Here is a 26,325-nt window from a genome sequence, read left to right as displayed (position 1 = left end):
GGATAGTAATCTATCCCTCTAGCATGTTCTGTCTATTGTGGTGGCAAGGTTTAGCTCCCTAGAGCATGTGTTTTGGAGGGACTGTGATTTGTTTACATGTAGAATGTCCAACAGCTCTGGTTTTGACATGGCTGTTTATGTTAGGCAGAGATCGGCTCTGAGTAGGTGGTATGCAATGTATTAAAGCTGATGTATTTTGAGACAATTTGCATAGGTAATCTTTTTGAGGCCAGTGATCCTCTTTGTGAGGTAATTCTGTGGACTTTCCAGTTGTTGTAGATGTCTTGTGAGGTACATACCAAACAGGTCATTATACTGTGTAATAGGTCTAATGAGGGATGAGACACCTATTGTGATGTGATGTGCCACATAAAAGGATTTCCTGAGTACTGTGACAATGTGATTATCAAAAGAGAGATGACTATCCACCTGTGTACCAAGGTCTCTTATCACACTTTCAGTGTTAAGTGTACTAGCAGCTATGTGGTAGTTCATGAGCACAGACTTTTACCCAAAGGGTATGACAATATATTATTTGGCATTGAGTTTGAGGCCATGGCTTTGACAGCAGGCATCTGTCTCAGTGAAGCTCTTTTGTAGACTGTCCACATCTTTATGGGAGTCAATAATGGCTCCCAGTTTGCAGTCATCTGTGAACTTTGTTAGCCATAGACCCTCTGTGTTAGCCTGAATGTCAGAGAAGTAGATGCCAAACAGGAGAGGACCAAGGACTGAACTCTGTTGTGCTCCACTTGTCACTGGTGTGGAGTCAGATTTGGAGTCTGCTACTTTCACAATGTGGGTTCTGTCTGTAAGCCAGTTGGCAACCAATCTCATGACATAGGTATCTATGCCTCGTTTAGTAACTGTATCTGTAATTTCAGAGTGGGGGATGCTGTCAAAGGACTTGGCAAGGTCTAAGTAGGCTGTTTGAATCACCTTGGCCTTGTCCTTGGCTCTGGTGACTGCTTCAAAGAAGTCAGTCAGGTTTAGGTGACATGATGTACCTTTCACAAACCCAAACTGGGTGGGGCCCACAGTTTGGAGGTTACCTATGTCATTGTTTATAAGTTCCATGATGATACGCCTCCATGATCTTGCAGATCAGGCTTCTCAGGCTGATGGGGCAGTGGTGCCCAGTGTCTGTGGTGGCACCCCATTGTGGAGTGGGTTAACCATCACTCTGTGCTATTCACTAGGCACAAAGCCTGATGTGAGGCTATGACTGAACACGGTACTTAGGTGGGGGGCCAGTTCATTCTGTAGTCTGTGCTAAACACAGCCTGGGATGTTGTCTGGTACCATGGATGCTGTATTCTGGGCTATGGAGAGTGTGGTTTTTACCTGTGCAGTCGTGATTACAGGGGCTTTACATTTGTCCACATTGAGATGGACCCTTTAGTGGGTGAGAGGACAGTAAAATTAGCACTGAACCTATCTGACAGGATGTTGGCAATATCAGTTGGTTCTGTATATTTACTGCCATTGTGCTGCATTGTGATTGTCTTTAGACTGAGTTGCCATTTTGTTTTTGTAGCTAGCTATGGTGGGTGTTATGAGAGATCTCAGCTTCTTACTGAGGCTGATAAGGGAGTTCTTACAATCATGACAGTGTACTCCTTTTTTGCAACAGTTTCTTCCTTGTGTTGTACAGTTTCTTTATGGCAGGAGACATCCAGATTGGCTTACATTTTTTTGAGAAGAGCATGGCAGGATCCATGCATTTGTGTACGTGTTCGTACAGTGCATTGGTGTTTGATTCAGTGGTCATGCAACTATTCTCCATTTTCATAGGTGCCGTAAAGTTAGCCACCTCAGTTTTTAGGTTCCCAAAGTTAGCTTTGGAGAAGTTTTTCATGATGGTTACCTTTGTGGGGGTGGTGGAAGGGATGTGGATTTCCAAGTTGATTAATTTGTGGTTGGATCTAACCAGGGATGAGTTGACTATTTTTGTAGAGCAACAGTCACCCATGTTAGTAATGACCAGGTCAAGGATGTTGCTACCTCTAGTGGGGGTAAAAATGAACTGATCCAGGTCATTAGAATCTATGAATTTCAGAAAGCATTGGGCAAGTGTATTGGTACACGAGTAGTTTTCACAGTTAATGGAGGGGTAGTTGAAGTTGCCCAGTATGAAAGTGTTAGTTTGGACCCTAATATTCTCCAGGGTGCTTAGGAACATGGAGTGTGCATCTTGGGACATGGTTGAGGAACTATAGCTGGCTATACTGAATCGCTGTCTTACCCAATGTTAGCTACACCTGAGGTATCTCAGATGCATTATGTTGGGCTACCAGTCTGGAGGTGTGCACATCCTTTATGAATAAGGAAACACCACCACCTTTGGAGCTTTGGCCATGTTCTGGGGCTGAAAGGCGTGGAATGAGTTATATTCTGATAGTGCAGGGGTGCTTTCCACTGCCTTGAACCAGGTCTCTGTTACAGCACAAATGTTGATGTTCTCCATTTTAAGGAGTGTTCTGAGTGAGCGCTTTTTGAGATTTAGATGTTTAGCATTGAGCAGCATGACTCTCAGATTGCAATTATTTGTAGCTGTTATGGTGGTAATGTGGTCTTTGGAACACCACCTACAAAAGGCACTATAGGGGTAGCAAGAGTCTTGACTAGTCTTGACTAGTATCCTGAAGCCCAGGGGTGACAGATGTAGGCCATCTCTGGCATAGCATTGAGGTCTGTCATTCATGTCATCCCAGCAAGACAGATGCTGGATCCCCTTAGAATGACTATATATATATATATATATATATATATATATATATATATATATATATATATATGTGTGTGTGTGTGTGTGTGTGTGTATGTGTGTGTTACTATGTTTCCATAAATATGTTTCAACACACACACTCACACACACACACACACACACACACACACACACACACACACACACACACACACACACACACACACACGCACACACTCACACACACACACACACACACACACACACACACACACACACACACACACACACACACACACACACACGCACACATATAGCTATATATATATATATATATATATATATATATATATATATATATATATACAGTTATAAAGATTAATAAAACTATAGATATATATATATACATGTATATAACATTCTGCAAATATATCAAATTATGAGATAGACAGGTATAGAGATATCTGTATATGTTTATATATAGATATGCAAATATGTCTAATCAACACATGAATGTTTCCGCAGAGCTTTGTTTTGGAGGTTGCGCTATTTATCACATCCTGCTGGGGACCTGTGAACCTGATGCTGGCTGTAAGATTGTCTCTGCAGTCTTAAACACTGTTTTTTACTTTTGGGTTCGTTTTCTTGCTCAAACAAGCTGTTTTGGTTTATACTTCAATTATTTGGAAACCTTCCCTTTACACTATCTGGATTCTATCAGGGATATACATTTGGAAACATCCTGTTTGTTCTCTTCTGCTTGCAGCAGCCTGGCGGATCGGCCTTACGAACGAGCAGCATTATTGGCACCATTAAAAGCTGACACTCAACTATTTGAGCACCAAAAAGGTACTGTTTTTGATTTATGTGGAACAAACTAATTTTTTGGATAACATCCTGGTCGTACTAACAGCCGCTGTTGAGGGGACCGCTTGTACCAACTGTTCTTATAGCTGACATGTTCTCATAATCCTTTGGCTATCATCTTTTCGAGAATTGATTATTCAGCAATTTTGTATTGATTTCATGGCAAATGGATGCTTGTTGTTGCTGTCTTGGTCAACTGTTTAAATTTTGATAAAAGAACATTAGACAGGCTATCAACGGTCTTCAATTTCGGCAGTGTTACATCGAGGTGACCTCACACGAGTTGGATGTAATTTCCTTTTGGCATTAAACCAACTGTTTGGTCAGGATGGAGTATTTAACATCGAACGGCTTAGTGGTGGTCTAATCCACACCTGTTTGACTTCTGGAGAGACTGGAAGGTCATGGGACATATTTTTGTTCTTGCAAATGCTTTTTTGACTGTTTTTACAGCTATACAGTTATTTAGTCTTGATTCAGGGTGCAAACTGTTTCATGCATAGGAATGCCTGTTTTTTATAACAGTATATTATATAAACACATTTGATTCTTGTTCTTGGCCAGCTGGGTAGCTAGATGTTTGTAGGACATAGGCATAAGGTATATGGTGAACCAGATACAATTAGGCCATTGCGATGGGGTCATCCATGGGTATACTAGTTTACTAATGTTTCCTCAGCAATCAGGCATTTAAGGTATGTCTATGGCATATTATTTCTAATTTTATTGTGCCATTGTTTAAACCATATTTTCAGCCTGTTCACAACTGTTTATCTGGTATTAGCTGTCCCAGTATTACTGGTTTGGATCCATTTAGGATCAACAGCTGTGTTTACTATATCTTTCAGCTTATATGACTTTTGGCACAAAATATTTCAACATTTTAGTGTATACAAGTTGAATTAGGGTTCTCTAACAGACAGGCATTTTTGGTATATCTTAGGCACAATGCTTTTTTGCACCACTGTTCTAAACATAACCTCAGCCTGTCTATGAATTGTCTAACTTGGTGCTAGTTGTCCCAGTATTATTTTCATGATCCATTCAGGATAGACAGGTGTGTCTAGCCTATTCTTTAGTTTAAATGACAAATGGTATAACAACTTTTTTCCATTTATTTATTATAGTTTTTACTGCTTATGAGAGTTCTAGGTTTTTGCAATAATTGTTTCTCAGAATTGGGATATTTCCCATCAAACCACTGGTTGGCACTTTGGATATCTGTGCATTTTGTACAGTTTTTTTGGCTACATTGTTGGTCCTGGGGCATGTTAATATATTATTGACTGGTTTACTGTTGTTGTTGGCTCATTCTCTTGATTATTTGCCTCCAAATAACAAGTTAGATTTTGGGCCCTTCTTGGCCGCTGGTCACCTATTCAGATCCAAGGCATTGTCTTTTGATTACTTTTGCCCTTTTTGGTTTTACCAAATATAAATTGGTCTAGCCACTGTTTCACATGCTTAAGGCATTACTTTCCCAGACATTGTAAAGGGACATAGCTTATCTGAAACTGGCCAACATTTGGCCTTTGCTTCTTTTGGCTATTATTGTTCCTTTACTCAATGATTGGTTACGGTCCAATGATACTGAAGTAGCAATCCCAAATTTTTGGATTAATGCTATTATCATCAGTATCTATATGGACACAAATATATATTTTTCAATATATTTATAAGCAGTTGACTTTTTGTTTCATTTGGCTTCAAGAGTCAACATTATTACTATTTTTATTAGCATTTTTGTCAACCACTAGGATGGATCTACTCAGTTTGGTCTCGGGTTTATCAGCAGACAGAGAGGACCTTGGAGCATTTGGTCTGGGTCCTAGTATAACTAATGGCAATACCAGTGACCCTTTGGGTCCAGAGTCCACTTGTGGTTTAGCCTTTGACCAGTTGCATAAACATCTCAGATCTTTAAGATCCAATGTATGGCACTCTAAGGTTTTCAAGGCCTATATGGCCAAAGGCATCACACCAAGAGGGCTTAGAATTAGAATACAACCCCATGTGGGTGAGGCTGATGAGGAGCTAAATAGTCAATAGGCAGCTATACAACAACAGCCTACCATGTCCTTTGTTGAGGCTTTGGCCAAGTACCACGCTCGAGTGACTGACAGTGAGATCAATGTAGTCACCAAACTGTGCAATGAAGTACAGCAATTCGAAGGAGATACTTTTTTTTACTAAACATATGAATAAAGTGGCAACTGATCAAAGCAACCTTGAGGAACAACTCAAGATTAGAAAAATTAAAAAATTTCAACGTGATCAGCTTGATTACCAGGGTGTCAACCCATTTAGTAATACTAACAAACATGTCAGATTTACACCAAATCAACCAAGAACTCCTAAAAGGAAAAGGCCCAGGTCCATATTCAGGAAACGAACCATAGATAATGGTTCATCTACTGATGATCCTTCATCCTGCACAGACAGTAACTTACAATTAGCATCAGATTCACCGACCCCCAAAAGGATGCAGGGATTTGTCCCTTTAGGACAAGATACAAATGAGGGGGGAGGAAGCACAGGAAAAATCAACAACATTCAAAGTCTGTTGAAATAAGCAATGCAGAAATAAACAAGAATGCAAATGTAAATGTTTTAAACTTATCAGACTTTGTTTTGTCACCTATTCATCTGTCCATTCTTAATGAAGGTCTTACTTTTATTCCTGGTTTTGTGGTATCTGAGGATGTCCTGGCACAAGATGTAATGTCTTTTTGCAGAATTCTAAACCTTAAGTTGCAGTTTGGTGACTCGGATGGTAACTATAATCATGATAGATTTTTATATCATAAATCATGATACCTTCCTCCCATGCATCCCATTGTACACCAGTTTCAGAGCAGTATTCTCAAAGTTCTGCATTATTCTAGCTCTGACACTCACTTCAAACCTAATAACTTGTCATTAGCTGAGAAGCAAGCAATCATTGAATTACAGAACAATAGGGACATAGCCATCATTTCTGCTGACAAAGGTGGGGCGGTAGTAGTCATGAATTGGTCTGATTATGACAAGGAGGTGAAGAGGCAACTTTCGGACAGACGTTATTATTCAGAAATGCCAATTAACCCCACTTTCAGATTCAAGAAACAGATTGATGACTTTTTAACAATTGCTAGGGACGAAGGTATCATCACAGAAAATGTGATGCAGCAGCTAATGATTCAGGATTCTGCTGACCAATACATCTATTTTCTATGCAAGATACATAAGGATCAGGTCAATCCACCAGGTAGACCCATTGTGTCAGGCAGGGGATATATTATGGAACCCCTATCCATATTCCTCACCAGATATCTGAAGCCTCTGTTATCCTGGGTACATTCCCGCTTACAGGATACTACCAAATTTCTACAAAGCATTTCTGATACACAGTTGGAACCGGGATGGCTAATGTGCACACTTGATGTCAGTGCTCTGTATACCAACATTCCTCATCAGGTTGGTTTGGAAGCTCTTGCTTATTGGCTACAAGTGGCTGGTTTATATCAGCCTGATTTCAATACCTTCCTGGTAGGTCTTGCAGAACATGTCCTTACTAATAACATCTTCTTTTATCAGGATACTTGTTACTGGCAAACCAAGGGTACAGCAATAGGGGTGTCCTTTGCCCCCATTTATGCTGACCTATTTATGGCCTTCATTGAAGATCAAATAATTTATGATAACAGCCATAATATTTACCTGGATGAAATCGACATTTGGAGACGTTACTTGGATGACTGCTGGATGGTATGGAGGGGAGATGTGGAGTATCTAGTTGAGTTTATATCCTATCTCAATGACAACAAATGGGGTCTACAATTTACAGCAAACTATCATGTAAGTACCATCACCTTTCTTGATGTTTTGGTCAACAGACTACCTGATCACACCTTAAGCACCCAGGTTTTCAGGAAGTACCCCAAATACAATACTGTCCTCCATGCATCCAGTTTTCATCCTCCTCACATCGCTAGAAATATCCTCAAATCTCAATTCATAAGAATGAGGTGGATTTGCTCTCATGAATCCTCCTTTCAGGAACACAGACAGGACCTAACTAATAGATTCAGATCCAGGGGATATCATATGGGACATGTTCTGCAAGCCAGCAATTGGGCCAACACACTCAAAAGGGAGGATTTGTTAACTTATAAACCACACAACAGGGAAGAACTCCAACCCATCAGGTTTGTAACCACTTATGCTAGAAATTCTGATTTATTAATTAACAGCATACACAGACACTGGAACATATCACAGTGTGATCAAGAGCTAGCCAACATAATACCAGACAGATGCCTGTTTCATTTCGCAAAGGAAATAACTTGGCATCTTGCTTTAATCATTATAAACACACTCATGACATCAGTTATTCTTATTTACTACAAACTACTTTGACTGGTGAACCTTTGACTGGTTGTTTCCCATGTAGTCACTGCATCAATTGTGATAAAGTAACCAAGTCTAAACAATTCACAAGTAAAAATTGTGCCATGGTTTATGACATAAAATTTTTTGCCAACTGTAGCAGCGACTGGTTAGTCTATTTGGCAACATGCACCTGCAGTTCCTTTTATATTGGGCAAACATCTCGTCCTTTCAGGCTGAGGATCTCTGAACATGTAAGTAATATAAACAATAAAAAAGTCAACAATGCTTTGTATAAACATTGTTTGGTACATAAAATGGCAAAATTTACTTTCATGATTATTGATGTTGTAAAGGGTAACAAACTAAATAAAACAGGTTGGCACTCCATTTTAGATTCCAAGGAAAAGAAATGGATTGTGAAGTTAGGTGGATTATTCCCACCTGGCCTCAATGAGCAATTTTGAAAATGAACCAATGGAGTTTAACTTTAATGTATTTAAACAGTAGCACTTGATTTCTCTGGTTTACACTGATGAAGGCTGTGTCTTTTACCAGCTGAAACTGGTCTGGTTACTTGTTTTTATGCTCTTATAATTAATAAAAGTTTTTTCCAGGTCACAGTTTGCTGGCTAAACATGGTTTTTTGGATTTATTTTGGAATTGGAGCAGTGCAATAGTCCTCGTGCAGGAGGTTTGTTTTGGAGGTTCTGCAGAGCTTTCTCACTATTGTTGTATGCCTCTTTTGCATGATATATTTGAAAAAGGAAGTTCGATTTCTATAGTTCAGATGGTGCAGTGGTATGTTATCTGACTGTAGTGTACAGGGTCCTGGGTTTAAGCCTTGAAGCTGATGATTTTTTTTCCATTAATATTAAATAACCGGATTGCATGATATGTTGGGAAAAACATCATAAAATGCTATATCTTGCATGGCATGCTGGTTAATTGCTTTGACTATGTTGTATAGGCTCCTGGGTGCAAGACTTGGGACTGACATTTGTTTTCCATTACTGTATAATAACCAGATTGCATAATATGTTATGAAAAACATTGCAGTATTCTACGTTTTAAATGGCTTAGTGGTTAAATAGTTTGGTGATGGTGTATGGGGTCTTGGGTTCAAGGGCTGTTTATTTTGTTGCTACACTTTAAACTTCATTGCAGAGGGGGAATAAAATGAAAAGAAAAACATATGTGTTTTGATTATTTTACTAGGGGTATGGACATTGCTTTCTGCATCATTATCTTTGTAGGTGGCTATGTGAACATTGATAACATCACAGGGGCTTTGCATTACCTTGTACTTGCACACATTCTAGGGAAAGCATATAATGATGGGGGAACAAATAGGGACAGATTTTATATACTGCTCTTACATACTTGGGAATGTATTGTGTGTGCTTTACTGTTTTACGTTGTTATTTTTTATCCATGGACACTAACAGTAGTGTCCATGAACACATACTCTCACTGCTGCTGACTTCTGTGCAGGGTGCATGTATATTGTGAGAGCTCTGTTGTCAGACACACCCCACCCCTCTGCACTCGTACACAGATCCATGTCCGTGTAAAATCTGAGCCGCACACCTTCATTAATATTCAAGGTTCACTGCTGCTCTACACAGACACAGACTACTCCATGTTGGAATTACGGTATTCCAACATGGAGCTTCATGGATCTGAGGGATTGAGGTCTGTCAATCATGTCATCCTAAGCAGAGAGATACTGGATCTCCTGAGAATGACACAAGACACGTAAGCCAATGTTGCAGTCAATCATCTGTTGATAGTACCACAGCATCATTCTGGATGACAGTGGTATACTGCTCAGGGCTACTGTCACACCTGCCTGGACCACATAATCAGAGAGTTCAACCATGTCTCCTGCCATGTAGTCCAGGGAGGTGTGCTCCAGGTCATTCACACCCACAGGGATACAAAGTGATACTCATAGTTGTTGTGGGGTGCCATGACTGGCTGTGTCATGTGTTAAATGCTGGCATGTGATAGATATTTGGCTGTTACCTGCTCCATATTCAACTTAGTGAGTGGGATATGTGTGTGCCTCAGTAGTCAGTTACCCATGAGCACTGTACTGAGCAAAGTGGTTAGCCTTAGGAGCGTAGGTTGACAGGCACACTGTGTAGGTTAAATATGTGTCCCTTGGCATGTGCCATGTCATGGTGTCTGAGTGGGTGTCTGTCTTGCTGGTCTGTGCTGTTTGGGTAAACATCCATTGAGTGCCTCTGTGAAGGTGGGTGCATGGCTTTTCACTGTATGTCATGGCTGTCAAAATGGGTGTCATGGTGAGCTATGTCATTCACATGGTGTGGGGCAGGTATTGATCTTATCCTCTTGACCTGCTAGCCAGTCTTTGCTGGAGAGTGCATATGTCCACATTGGGTGATATATGGGTAACTCCCACAGGTCTGAGTGTTTGGAGTTTAAAAGGGAGGGTTGTCTGTGTACATGAGGTAGTTCCAACAGTGCCTCAGAATGGACAAGTGCACCAGGGTAATGGATGACAGCACAGAAAACTGCCCTGTAATCATGCTGGGAGATGTGGAAATAACTAGTAAGCACTGGGTCTACATCTGTAATGAACAAGTACTGCTGATGGCTCCCAGCTGTGCCACACTTATTGATACATTAACCTGGTGAAGTACCAAGCCATAATGCAATTTGAAGTGCATGACAGGAAGAACTTGCACGATGTAAGGTTGGAACAGAAGGCAGATTTACTGCCACCTGTAATACTTTACCTCAGCTGTGCAGTTATCAGCAGCTTGGGCCATGTGAAAGCTCAGTAAGCTTTGTAGCATGTGCAGTAACTGCAAAACACTATAGTAGACATAACTTGATAGGCAGGAGTTCTAATCCCAATATTGGCAAGAGAGAGTGTGTGTGTGTGTGTGTGTGTGTGTGTGTGTGTGTGTGTGTGTGTGTGTGTGTGTGTGTGTGTGTGTGAGAGAGAGAGAATAATGCACTGTGTGAGTTATGCCATTTTGATTTGTGTACCACCCTGTAATTGTCTCATCACCCTACTTTCCTACGCCTGCTGATGTCATTTACCTTAGTACTTACTTGGGATGAGAAGAATTCATGTAAACTCTGTGGCGCATCTGATAACTGCGTAACAGTCTAGTAGGAATAACTCAACAGGTAGGGGTTCTATTCTCAGTACTGACAACTGTGTGCGTGTGCCCCTTTGGCCAATGATCATATAGTGTTTGGCTGATAGCATTTTGATTGGTGTACCATCCATGCCTATTTACTCCCTCTGGCATTACTTTACATAGCGTGGTAATGGCATCTGCCTCACATGCAGCATGTCACACCATTGTGCAGGCCATTCCAATTCTCTGTACAGATGTCTATGGGATAGCCAGATATTTGGGTTCATAGGTTCATAGGTGTGCACTAGGCTAATGCCCCTGGATCCTTTACATGCCTTGCCAGAGGATTATCCTGTCATTGTGCCACCTGACATTAATTCCCAGTGCCTGTGGAGTAGAGCCACTGCAGTGATCCCTGGGGTGAATTCTCTGATTCCCATCCATTCAACAAGATTTCTCTTGAAGAGGGCCAGTGAGGTGCTCTGTTTGATATGTATGGGATGTCTAGTCCATAGCATGGGCAGTGTCTGGATTATGAAGCCATCCCTCTGGCATGTTCTGCTGATTGTGGTAATGAGGTTGAGGTCTCTGGAGCATGTGGTGTGGAGGGACTGGGATATCCTTGGATGTAGCATTTCTAACAGAGTTGGGTCAGACATGGCTTTGTAGGACAAGCAGAGATTGCCTCTAAGTAGGCGATATGAGACAGAGAATAGTTGGAGTGTTTTGAGTCTTTCCATATAGGACAACTGTTTCAGGCCTAGGATCATCTTTGTGAGGTACATTTGTGGCCTCTGCAGTTGTTGCAGGTGTCCACTGAGGTATGTGCCAAATGGGGCATTGTACACAATGATTGGCCTAATGTGGGAAGGGTAGGGGGAGACAATGACCCCCTACTTCCTGGATGCAAAACCATTAGTAATCAGATGTTCCACATAGAAGGACTGTCTGCCCACAGTGGCAATGTGGTGGTCCAAAGAGAGGTTGCTGTCAACCTGTGTTTACAGATCTCTTAAATTGCCTTCTGTGTTTAGTGGACTACCATCGATGTGATATATGGGAACTGAGTTGTGCCCAAAGGGGATGCTGACACATATTTGGCCATTCAGGCCATGCTTCTGACAGTACACATTGGTCTCAGTGAGGCCTTTTTGCTGGATGTCAACATCACTTGCGTAGTTAATAATAGCTCCCAACATGCAATTGACTGCAAACTTTGTCAACCAGAGTAACCTTGTGATGGCCTTCACTTTAGAGAAGTAGATATAAAACAGGGGAGGGCCCAGGACCAAACACTGTGGGACCCCACTCATTACTGATCATCAGTCTGAATTGGAGTCAGTTACTTTTACACCATGGGTCTATGTGTGAGTCAGTTTGCAACCCACCTAATGATATAGGGGTTGATGCCTACCTTAGTGGATTTTCTATGATTCCAAAGTAGGGAATGGTATCAAAGGCCTTGGCCAGATCAAGGTAAGCTGTATGACCACCTTGACATCATCCACAGCTCTGGTGACTGACTCAAAGAAGCTGACCAGGTTGAGCTGGCATGATCTACCTGCCACAAAACCAAACTGTGTGGGATCCAGACTTTGGAGATCCCCTATATCCTTGTTTAGTAGATCCATGATGATGTGTTCCATAGCTTTGCATATTAGACTTGTCAGGCTAATGGAGTGATAGTTCCCAGGGTCTGTAGTCACTCCTACATTATGGAGAGGGATGATTGTAGCAGTGTGCCATTTGGTAGGGACAAAGCCTGAGGTGAGGCTGTGATTGCACAGGGCACACAGGTGTGGTGCCAGGTCACTCTGTAGTTCAGGTACAACACAGCCAGGGATATTCTCAGGTCCCATAGAAGATGGATTCCTGGCCTTGGACAGTGCTATTTTAACCTGTGCAGCAGTAATACTGGGTGTCTTGCAATCTACTTGTATTGTGATTTGTCCTGGGGGGGGTGAGAAGGGTCAGGTTGGCACTGCATCTGTCAGATAGTATATTGGCAATATTGGCAATATTTGTTGGCTCGGTATAGGAGGTATCATTGTTCAGTAGCACAATGCACATCTGGGTATTGGCATGGAGATTATCCACATAACTGTTGAGGGCTTTGTGTTTGTCTTTCCTATCCACTGCAATTCTGTTGTCATAGCTAGCTTTAGAGGATTGGATGAGTGATCTCAACCTTTTGTTGAGGCCGATGCGGGAGTTATTCCAGTCTTGGGACATCACCTTTTTCCACATCAGTTTATTTGTTCTGTTGTAAAGTTTGTGTATGGCAGGGGACCACCACATTGGCTTCCTGTTTTGGAGGACAACATCTTGGTTCTATTGGTCATGGCGAGATCCATCCATATGTGCATGTGTTCATACAGTGCATTGGTATATGATGTGATGGTCAAGCAACTATTCTCCATTTGCATGGGTGCCATGAACTTAGCTACCTCTGTTCTTAAGGAGCCCAAGATTAGCTTTGGAGGTTTTTGTCATGGTGGTTACCTTTGCAGGGAGGTGGGAGGGATGTGAATTCCCAAGTTGATTAGTTTGTGTTTGGATCCACACCTCATTATTTTGACGTGTGGACCCAAAAAGGTCATGTATGTCACCATGTACATCAGGGAGAGTTGCATCTACCACCCTGAGTATTTGTGTGTTGTGGCATTCACTATGTGCCTGTGCATCCATGACAACCTGGAACATGTGTCTGATGACTCCTTCTGTGGCACTTGCTATAGTGGCCAAATGAGCAGCATTCCTCCTGCAAGCACCGCTGTCCATTCGCCTGTGTGGGACCTTGCCTACACTCTGGCTATGGCCAGTATCTACACTCACACCTGCCATAGTCCCCACACTAGCTTGTTCAATGCCACCACCTGCCAACTGTCCACCACTGGTGATGGGGTATGTGTGGGCAGTGCTACTGTGTGCAGTGATGGTGTGCACAAGAGTGGGATGCCAACTAATAGCACAGATTCAGCCCCTACCAACCCCACCTGTAATCAGTATTCCTATCATCACTGGCAGAGTCTGCAGAGATATTGACATTGTTTCAAAAGGGGGGAGCACAGACCCCATCACTACCTGTGAGAGGAAGACAGCATATGTACATTAATACCTGCACTTTGATGTTGGCTGGTACACACACACACACACACACACACACACACACACACACACACACACACACACACACACACACACACACACACTTACTTACAGGTGAGGTGGCACAAATCTGTTACACAGACCACACATTACCCCCATGGTCACATGCATGATGCACGGCTGTCAACATCATGCATTGCAGCCGGTTGTACAAATTGTAACTGACAATATAGACCTCTGGGGTAGGTGATTAGTGTTAGTGTGTGATGGCCATTCCCCAGCACTGACTGCAGCCATGTACACATCATTGCTGTCCACCTGTATAGCACAGTGGCAAGTAATACAGAACATACCTCACAACTGTACATATCCTAACAGGATGTGTAGTGGTCTGGCTCATATGTGTGCTCTATTTCTCATAACCCCTGTGTTTCTCTGTGACATACATGGAATGATCTGAGGAGTGACATCACTGATTAATGACATACATGTGAGTGTCAGATCTGCAAATGATCAGTGAATGTATGGTCACACAATCCCTGTTACACCACCATCCTTGTAAGTTTACAGTGGATATAAGTGTACACAACCCTGTTAACATGCCATTTTCTTGTAATATGGAGGAAGAGACCACAATAATGCATTCAAATATGTCACCCACCTTCCATGTGACATATGACCTGTGCAATCCAATCGATAAACAAACACATGTGATATGTGTAACATATGATGACTGCAATATGTACAATATGTTGATTGCATACGTGTGCACACTCTTAAAATGATAAGTGTTTGAAGCACCTTGTAAGTGGCTTACAGCATTCACTCTTCTTGTGAAGGTGTCTATCAGCATGGCACATCCTGACTTGGCATTATTTGGCCACTCTTCCATGCAAAGGTGACCCAACTCTGTCAGAATGCAAGGGCAGCTCATGTGTACAGCCCTCATCAGGTCACACTGGGGTTTTCTATCTGGTGTAGGTCTAGGCTCTGGTTGGTCCACTCCATTCTCATGTTTGTGTTCAGGTGGAGCCATTCTTAGGTAGCTGCAGTTCTTTGTCATGTTGAAGGTTGACACACCTCCTCATCCTCAGCATTCTTGCAGACGCCTGATGGATTTTGGGCAGAAGTGGGTGTTGTTAGGAAATGTTCAGAATTCCCACCACCGTGACTACATGCCCTGTTCTGTTTGTGGAACAGCAGCCCCACAGCAGGCCACTGCTTTCAGTGTGATTCACCATGGGGATGTTGGTGTTCAGGTTATGAGAAGTGTTGCTTATGCGCCACACATACCTTTTGGTATTGTGGTTGTGAGGGCAATCGCTAGTCTCATTACACCATAACACATTTTCAAACCTGCCTTTGGGAGACATGATGTGCTGCATTGCAATTTGTATCCACCCCTGGCTGTTTTTGGTGTGTGGGAATGCTTCCATCTTCTGACCCTACCAGGTGTATGCAGAATATGGGTGAGTGTTCTCACAGGTAGTACAGAACACTAGTACTAGCAAGGGGTTCCTGCAACTCCCTCAGTGTTGCTGTATATTCCCTGGCAACCTCCCTGGCCAGGTCTTGACATGTGTTGTCATCATTTTTGGGGGGAGATCAGGTTCTTGTCAACAGCACTATTGTCCCATATTCACTCCACCTTTTGACAACTGTCTCCACTGTGTCCCATGGTATATGCACTGCTGTGGTAATGTTGTTGTACCCTACTCTTGACTGATAGCTTTAAAATATGAGATCCCTTTGCTGCTTTGTACACTGTCTGCAATCCATGGCTGTTGCTGTTGCAGGCAACTGAGCATATGTCATGATTATCCCACTTGGACAGCAGACTGTTATTTGGTGTTAGTCAGAGTACCTTTACTCGATGGCTGGTGTGTACCCAAGCAGACTGTATGCTGTCAGTAAATCACAAGCTGTTGCAATGACATATTATTTGAAGGGTGTGCACACATATGCATCCAGTGTATTGTGGGATTTGCATACTCCATATTTGGTGGTCAACAGATTGTTTGTACAGGGAATTGTTCATGTCATAGGTCACATTACAGTTCGGAAAGGATGAGTACTGACATATTGCAGTCTCAATTTGTATAGCATCACAAACACCTGGCATCTTATCTGGGGTGTGTACACTGTTCATATCCACTATATGACAGTATTGTTTCACACATGTCCCTACCTTAGGCCGTTTGTCCAATAATTGTGTTGCTCTCTGTCCAGAAGTTTTGCACTGACTGGCTGGTGTGTTATGCTAAAGGGATGATACATTCTCATCAGATAGGCCCCTGCGGTGACCATGTGATGCAATGCAGTTGATCCCAACACAGGTGAACATGCACATACAGCAATATGGCTATGAGTGACAGTTGTGTGCATAGTACACTGCATGGCCTTCACATGCCTGGGGTATTGCCAAATCACAACAGTACAATTGCATACTCACCAGCTGCAGGCTGCAATCCCTCATGCATACAGGAGGGATCTAGATAGTTGTGTGAGGGGAGTACAGTCAGCAGACCTACAAGTGGCATTGGTACAGGATGGATGCAGCATGTGTGCACATGTACAGTACAACCTCCAATACTACACAATTTGCTGTCCTTCACCATAGATGTGCACATCTGTGCATTAGAAAACCCCATCCAAAACTGCAATTGGACCTGACACATGTACATAGATGCTGTACAATTACAAGTATGTCTGCTACACTAGTCTATTAATCTACACTGGGGCCTTACCGGCACACTCCTCATCCATTGTCTAGGTGCCCACCACCTCCAGTATGTGGGAGGTCTGCACTCTGATGTTGTACTGGAATGGGTGCCCTAAGGTACCTGTGGGGCTCCCCAGTGGGTGCCAGTTGGGCTTAAAGGCCAGGCCCACACCTGTGGCTGTGCAGTCCCTGACCACTGCAGCAGGCCTTTGCCAGGCATGGCATATGAGGTCACTTTCACGATGCCAGACTTGCTCATATGTATATGTGTGCAGGCCATCATCGTTTACTCTGTGGACAAGGTTGTCCCACAGGCCAGTCCACTCTTGCAGATGTTGCTGGCTCCAGCCAAACATTATGGCATGGTTATGTAGTATGGCTTCTATGATTATATTTGTCTGAGCTGCTGAGAATGTTGACCTTTGCTGATGCGACATTGCACTTGGGAGACATTACAATGGAGACACATCACAGGACCTCATACATTTGGCAACCATATGTATAGAACCTGCACATCTACATTGAATACCAGTAGCCACCACTCACAATCACATCACACCCCTGTAAAGTATCAGCACTGTATCTGCTTGCATTGCACTGCTGGCCCTGAGTTGCCATATTCCCCCCAATGAGGCCTACTTAATTTCCTACTCCTGTACTCGTCATTCATGTCTGTGTCAAGGGATGATATTGGCCATCTTCCATGTGGATTTGGTGTGGATGGTGCCAAGCCTTGTTGTGACTACAGTGTGTAATGTTGCTTGGTACACATGTCTGTGTTCATGTAAGATGCAGATAGTGATGTTATCAGGAGCCATGGATACCTACATTTGTTGCCTTTCAGTAGGCAATATGTACCTACTCACTGGTGATGAGGGAAGGGGTGTGGGTGCTGTGTATATCCAGCTATAGTGCTGCTGAGCCAGGGGGTGATGTTTGCTATAAACCTGTCTCCAGTGGGTTGTCTATAACTATGTTGTGTGTATATGTGGCCTTATTGGCCACCATTACAGGGTGGGCTGGTATGTGGTCTCAGAGATTGCAGACATATGTGAAGATGGCCTTGTGATTGCCCTTGGTGGATGTGTCCAATTTGTACTCATAGTTAACCTTACAGTACTCCACCTGTGACCTTATATGCTTGATCAGACAAAGGCTGACTTGATGCCAGGTCAGTTTGTGCTTCTAATTTGGCCTGTACAGCCAATCTAGGGACCAAGTCTGTGGTTTGTGTATTTCTGCTGTCCACCATAAGCATTCAGCCTACCTTGAGGGGGGTTCATGTTATCCTGTCGTGTATTCTTGAGGCCATGCAGCTATGTAGGTGTCCACATAGTATTGTGTTGTGGGCCTGGACACAGCTGCTAGTTCCTCCATATGGGATGCCTTTCATGTGGGCCTTGCCCATTTACCTGGCCTGTGCAGGGGACATTACAGAGGTGTGGGGCTACAGCTTCACAGACAGTAGGTGGAAATAACTCACAGGACAAGGCATGTGAAGACAGCCCAGCAACATGGGGACAAAGCTCCAGATCTTGGTACAGCTTGTATGTCATTATCATTGTTATACACATAGGGGGTTGCTACATTGACAGAGTTTGTCTGGACATGCATTTACTGGGTGACTTGACATCTGATAGTGATATGCCTCTGACATAGCTCACAACTGGCATGTTGTCCACAGACTGGCCAGATGTTTGCCTATTATGCTTGGTCTGTTCCTTGACCAACATCTGCTTTTGTGGGGTTGGTAAGATAATGTGAGGATTGTAGTCAGTACGTGTTGTCATCCATTGGTGTTCCACACATCATTTCCTTCAGGGATGTGATGTTACAAAAACACATGTAATAGCAGCTACTGTCTCAATTTGTTACATCATTATGTGTGATATGTCCCTCTTTCCAGCCCCCCATCCCATATGTGTGCCATGCTTTGTCCAGATGTCCTGCACTATGAGGTGCAGAGGTATGGTATATCATTAATTACCAAATGCACACCAGTTAGCATGACAATGACCTGGCAGACTCCTGGCCATGGTATGCAGCGGTGGCCAGGGTTATGCGTCCACTCCCTGGTAATTCTGTGGAAATCTGCACATATGACAGCATGTCCATCTGGCCATTGTGAACAGACTGCCAAGGCAGTGCAGCAGTGTTGTGTATTTATGTTGTTTAGGCTTGGTAGGGAGAGTAGCAGCTGTGAGTGCCATACATCCTTTACCTATCTAACTCTGCATGTTGCTACAGCTGCTGGTGGTCTATCAGGTTCATATGCTTGTAGGGGCTGACTGTGACATGTCATGTAACACTTCCAGATTCGCAGTACACTGTGAATTGGGGCAGTATATGTAGGGGTAATGTGTGAGTGGCAAACGGTATGTGGTTGCTCTCACAGTATTATACTGTCATGTTCGGTTTGCTTACTGGTATGTTGCTGTCACTGTGGTGCACTTGTTTGGGGGTATGCACTTTCACACCAGTGTCTGTGTTCCACTAGTATGACATCCCTGTACTGCCTGTTATATTTGCTACTGCATGTGTACACCCCCAGAGCTGGACCTGGGTAGTGTTATGTCAGTCTGACTGTAGTCTGGACATTGCTCGGTAGCTCAGTGTAGTTTCCCTGCTGTTGTGGAATGTCCACATATCATATTCATAGGATGTCCAGTTGTGTGGCCAATATATTTAGTCTGGTCCCCATAACTGTTATGTATGCATGACACATCAATGGGATGATGTGGGGACTGAGGTCAGTAACTAATGAGAAGCAACTGAGTCCGGGAATTGTAATATTTCAGTTGATATATGTTAGGACATACAGTGTTACTATATGAACGTTCTCAGCTTATATTTTGTATATGTCCCTATATTCATGCCTTTGTCCCCTCACTTTGTCAGGCTTGGTCCACATCCATTACATTAAGGGGTTCGGAGCATACCTCTCCACAGCCAGATTTTCCACAGAGTGACCAGATGTTTGGATCATACTTTTGTTCACTTCCACAACTTATTTCTATCTGTGTTGTAAATCACGGTGATGATCCAAGGATTTATGTCAGTAAATACATGACATGACATTTCAGTTCCCATCATCATATTCTTCAGTGATTGTCTGCTTAAACACACACTATTGCTGTCACACGTCTTCATTTGTAACACTGATTTTCTAACTATATTCGTATATGAGGCCTATCTCCCCCCCCCCCTTTTATAGTCCTTGTATAAGTTTCTTGCCCTAAAACAGGCTGGGAGGGATGGTTCGGAGATATAACTGCACTGCATGTTATATACATACATATATATATATATATATATATATATATATATATATATATATATATATATATATATATATATATATGTTTTATTTTCCTTCCATTATATTTAATATCCGTATATCTATATTATGACTGTGCGTTTATATATATATATATATATATATATATATATATATATATATATATATTTATATTATATATATATGTTTCATATGACACACACACACACACACACACACACACACACACACACACACACACACACACACACACACACACACACACATATGTGTGTGTGTGTGTGTGTGTGTGTGTGTGTGTGTGTGTGTGTGTGTGTGTGTGTGTGTGTGTGTGTGTGTGTATATGTCTATATACATGCACAAAGGGTTCCACAACACTTTCTCCCTAATGTTGTATGCATCTATTGCATGATATGTTTGACAAAGCCACATTAATTCCTGCAGCTCAGCTGGTCTACTGGTGCATTCCTCTGATTAAAATGGTTAGGGTCATAGGTTCAGCACATGGGACTGTTATTTTTTTATTAATGTTAAATTACATGAATGCAGGATATGTTCATTAAAGCACTATAACATTTCACAGCTCAACTGGTATTGTGGTATGTTGGTGGGATTGTTGGGAACATCATCTTGGGTTTGAGACTTGGCAGGCTGACTATTTTGTTGCTGGACAGAACAAGGTCTGATGGATACACATGAATGAAGGCACATTTCTGCATATCATACATATCATGTTATATTTAAGCAATAACCCACAGCTGGGTGTGGGCAATACTAGTTTGCCCACAGTTGATGTGGTTTGGTCACGAGGGCAATGCCCTCATGACCATACAATGCCATGCGTGGGTAGGTTCGACATTGCCCACACCCAGCCATGGGTTATTGCTATTATGCAATGATATTATTTAAGAAAAGCATTCTTAAAACTGTCATTGTATCATGCCTCCATGCTGCCCTTCCACAGTTTTCTGGTATCCTGTGCCATTTCTGATGTACTGCACAAGCGTAAGAGACATGTTCCCACATTTACGCAGTACATCAGTGCTGTGCAGACTTAGCAACAGAGATAGGAGATCGCATTTGTTTTTTTTTACATATCTCAGTATGTTATATGAGTTGATGAACTCGTATAACATAGTGAGATATGTTGAAAAGACAATGGAGTCTGTTGACAGGAGGATCTCCATTGCATTTGTTTAGGATATCTTGCTTTGTTATACAAGTTCTTTAACTCATAAAACATAGTGAGATATGTTTGTAAATACAATGGAGATCTTATTTTCCCCATTGTTATCTCTGCAGACTAGTAATACAGACAGGTGGTATACAAATGGAAATAGTCCAGGCATCCAGACCTTTTTTTCATTTGCATACTCTCAGATTTACAACGGCCACTCTGGGCTGGCCAATTAGCATACTCATTTTTGTATGTTAATGGCCAGTCGTTGTGTAATATAACATAAATATTACACATTTATACTTTTACATTTACCTTCCATGACATCTCCCTATGTGCTTTCATTACATTATATTCCTGTGTGATTATACTGTATGGGGCATGTGTGTTTATATGGTGATTTCACATCTTTGCTACACTGATATCTCACTTTTGGAACTGCTACTCTATTCTGGTTGGCAAAAACTAATTGCTACATAGAGTATGTTTACTAAAATAAGTTTAACACTACTTTCACATGGTAAAATAAATTGCCTGTTTTTAGACTTGAACCCTGAGCATATGCATGTAAGGCTGTTACTCTAACCACTACACTAAAATGGCTTGGACAGTTTCACTTATCTATTTTCATTTAGCTCCTATGCGATGTTTAAGCTGTAATATACACACCCATTTAGCTACACTTAAACATCCCTTAGGGCATTATAAACAGGGATATATTATTATTTTCTGTAGGTTATGGGGTGTGTATTGTTGTGTTGTGATGACTACTTGGGTCTGTGTTTGTGACATACTGCAATGATTGGGCTTTCACGGCTCTGTGCATGTTTCATGCTGATGCATGACATGTTCAGTATGTGCTTTATTTCTGTATACCTGGGGGATTTATCCCCTATCATACTTCTCAACCTCCTATCACAAGAAATCTGGACAAAGCCTAAAATGATGGGGGGACAAATAGGGACAGATTTTAAATATTGCTCTTACAAATGTAGATAGTCGATAGAATAATAGGTTTTGCATTAGATGAATTTTCTGAAGGACGTGGAGTCTTAGACACAAATGTTTGCCATTATTTAATGACTTCAATCCTCAGCTATTTGCCAGAAAGGAACAGATTGCAGAAGATGCACACCAAAAATATGAGGCAAACATCTGGACATTCTCCGAATATCTGTATAGTTGAGAGGCATGTTTGTAAGGGCAATATTTAATATCTGTCCCTATTTGTCCCCTCATCATTTTAGACTTTGTCCAGATTTTTCGCTCGAAGAGGCTGAGTGGTATGTGTGCATTTGCACACATGCTTTTGCAGAATGCAGAAGTGCCGTACGGCACTTTAGCAATATAGGGGGTGTGTCACAGAGGTTGTGACACATCCCCTGTATTGCTTTCCTACTACCATTTTTTTCAGTGTCTGTGGTCACTGAAATGCTTCTATTTTGCATTTCAGTGTCCGCAGACACTGAAATACTGGCATAATATTAGAGCTAAGCTTTAATATTATACCAGTATGGCTTTGGAAGTACCGTACGGCACTTTCTGAGCACAGGTGACATATTTAGTGTCCATGCTCTGCATGGACACACCCCCTGCACTCACACACAGAACCATGTCCGTTTTAGAGCATGGCAGTGTGATATGCATGATGTGCTGCCGTGCTGCATGGGAATGGTCTCTTCCATGCAGGAATAAGGTATTCCTGCACGGAAGTTTACTGAATCCGGGGGATTAAGTCTCCCAGTGGCCTGTTGCCTAAATATGAAATCAGGCCTACTATGCTAAAAGAGATATCTACATAAATAACTCAAAAAACAAACTAGCCTTGTGGAATCACAAAATCAATAGGCTGTATAACAGAAGGAAGAAACTTATGGCAAAAATTAAGAGGTGCAGCACCCATCAGGATAAAAGCACTCTCATCAAACTAAACAAACAACTCAGAGGACAAGTAAAGACTACCAGAGCCACATTTTTTTCAAAATATTTTTATTTATTTTCCAAAAGAAAAAAATATATAAAGTTTTTATGACATTAAAATAAATACATACTATTTATACAGGCTGACAACAAGTAAAACTATCTAACACAAATGATAAAAGAAAGAAACAAACTATTTACTAGAATTAACATATGATCATCTTGTACATATCTACAATTCAGATGGTAATTTGTTACAATCATTACTCTCCAGTATTTCAGTTACTTTTTTCTATGCAATATATAATGATGTAGTTCTTTCAGTTCTTTCTCGTATGGTACCCATTTTCAACAGTGATACTGTTAATGCAATATATCTGTATTGTTTAAAAGCTTGAGAAGACTTGGACTTCTATTTCGTTGTTATGTTCTTTCTTGCAATGGCTAGGAGAGTCCATAAAATTGTATATTTTGTTCTTGGAGCACAGTCAGGTACAGGTGCATTAAACAGAATCAGAGATTTAGATAGCTGGAATTTGTCATTAAATACAGCTTGTAAAAAATAATTAATTTTATCCCAGTATGGTTTAAGCAATTGACATTCATAGAACATATGCTGCTAGTCTGCTTTTATTTTTAATTTGCATAACCAGCAAACAACATTTTTTTAAACATTAACTCTATTTTGTGAGGTGTTAAGTAAGATCTGTGTATGAACTGCCATGCAAACATTTTCCCATGTAATGAGAGAGATGTTTGTTTTGAGGAGAGAAGAATTAGTGTTTTATTATTATTATTTATTTGTTTAGTTATTTACCTGGAATTTCCCACTGGGCACAGGTCCTTTTTCAGTGGACGCCCAGGGAGAAAAGCTCCACAGAACAATACATGAGCAGCAGAGTACATGAAGAACAACTGAATATACCTACAATAGCAAATAATACATACTGCAGCAAACATTAGGTATACATGCAATATGAAACATAGTAATGAACAGATATATCAATATCTTGCTAGAGGCTAGGAATAAAGGTAGGATGACTATACAGATAGTACTAAGCTCAAACAGATGCTGTTCTAAACTCATAACAAGCTAGAGGGGCTAATAGGATGGAAGGGGAAGACAGAGGGGTAAGAGAGAAGACTGAGTAGAAATCGTGGTAGTGAGAGGAAGCTAGGTGTAAGTCAGTTGGATATGTATTTCGAGTTGAGATGCAGTAAGGTAGTTAAGCATGTTATAACAGGTCTGAGAGATTGAGTGAGGAGGGAAGGGGAGGGTAAAGGGTGAGCAGAGCCTGCAGAGGAAGGAATGCAATGATCAGATGGTATGAGGCAGGGGATTACTAGTCGGGATTAGTGCATGGGCATAACTAGAGACATTTTGTCTCTGCCATTTGGTAATTGACCATTAATTGCTCTATAGTAATCCCATAAGATTTCTTGATGATAGATTTGTATTTTTTTGTTTATTTTATAGATAATTGATAAGTATCCCTCCCAGTAATAGTTTGTTTCACTGTTAATATCATGTGTTCTATAAATTTAGGAGCATCTTACAATGTCTCTTGTTTGTTTAGTGCATACTGCCTTAATTCCTGTATAAGTAACCACGGGTTACTATACAAATTAAATTTCCTTTTGACTTGATCTATTGTCAGTACTTTCCCAGAGTCCACCAATTAATGCCAATATATCAGTCCTTTGTTTTTAAGAGTCTTGACTACTTCTACATCAAATGTTATGATGCTAGTTTGTGTATATGCAATTGGGTACAATAAAATGACCGTGCTTTTATGTTTGGATTATTATTTTTAAAGTTTTATAAGCTTTTAGTGTGTAAGTGATAAATTTAGAGCTTATATTTTTATCTTTATTCACTGTCATGTATCCCTTTAGTAACCAAAGAAAATGATTAGATACCAGTTCAGTGTACTTGTTTGATTATACAAAGTTTGATTTCGACCATATTTTCTCATGTATTAGCTTCCATTTGGTTGCATAACCTGTATTTAACCATAATGATATAGTTTTTATGGTAGATGACAGTAGTAAGCTTCTACATCTGGCAGAACTATCCCAGCCCATTCCCATTCATCTAAGTGTACTTCATAGCTATCATATGCTTATTAGGATGCCATAGAAATGTTATGATTAGACTATTAAGTTGTTTTAAATATGATTTGGAAGGTGGTACAGAACATGCTTGTATAAAATATAGGATCTTTGGAAAATAATCATTTTAATTATATAGAGCCTATCTTCCATTGAGAATAATACATTTTTGCATATTGTTTTTAATATTGATTACGATCTCTTTATTGTTTATTTCGATTGTTGTATGCAATTTTTTTTGTTATTGTAATTTCTAGGTATTTGATTGTATTATCAGTGGGAATATACTTATGGTGATCCTTGCTTAAATATTTCTTATTAGTATTTATCCCCCTCCAAGCTTATTTTAATTAGGAATTGTACTTGCAGCAGTTTCTGATTCCACTGTGCTTAGGTAAAGAGGAGTACCAAGACCCTTAAACTGTTTTGTTTTATTAGCTGTAAATGTACCCTTATATACCTTATTACTTTCCAACCAATACTTAACTGACCCTATGACCAACATCTTAAATAGATTTGCTGCAGCCTCACTGATAGTTTTTTTCTGAGTGCTTACTTGCTGGTTTTTGTTTTCCAGGGTGTCATTTATCCCTGTTTTACTCGTTGTTTTTATTCTTCTTCTTCTTCCCTGTCCCCCTTAACTCTGTTCTGATGCCTTCTCGCATGATGCTTTACTCCATTCAAATGCTATCCTAGCTGGCACCATTTTTTTTGTTCCAGATTCTATAGTCTATTTTTATTCTCCAAAACATGACCCCCCCCATTCCACTATCGCTATACTTGAATTTATTCTTTGACAATGCAAACTTGTCACTTTTCCCTTCAAAGATGCTTACAGTTTCACTGTTTGTTTTATTTTTTTCATTTTCCAGTCTGTCAAGACCTTGGCCAACCTGCTCCATTCATCCCTGCTACACTCGGGCTCAC

This window comes from Protopterus annectens, chromosome 10.part0, assembly GCF_019279795.1.
Source record: "Protopterus annectens isolate FY-2018-M chromosome 10.part0, PAN1.0, whole genome shotgun sequence".
Lineage (NCBI taxonomy): Eukaryota > Metazoa > Chordata > Ceratodontiformes > Protopteridae > Protopterus > Protopterus annectens.
The sequence above is the reverse complement of the archived record's forward strand: the minus strand, read 5'-3'. Positions refer to the sequence as shown.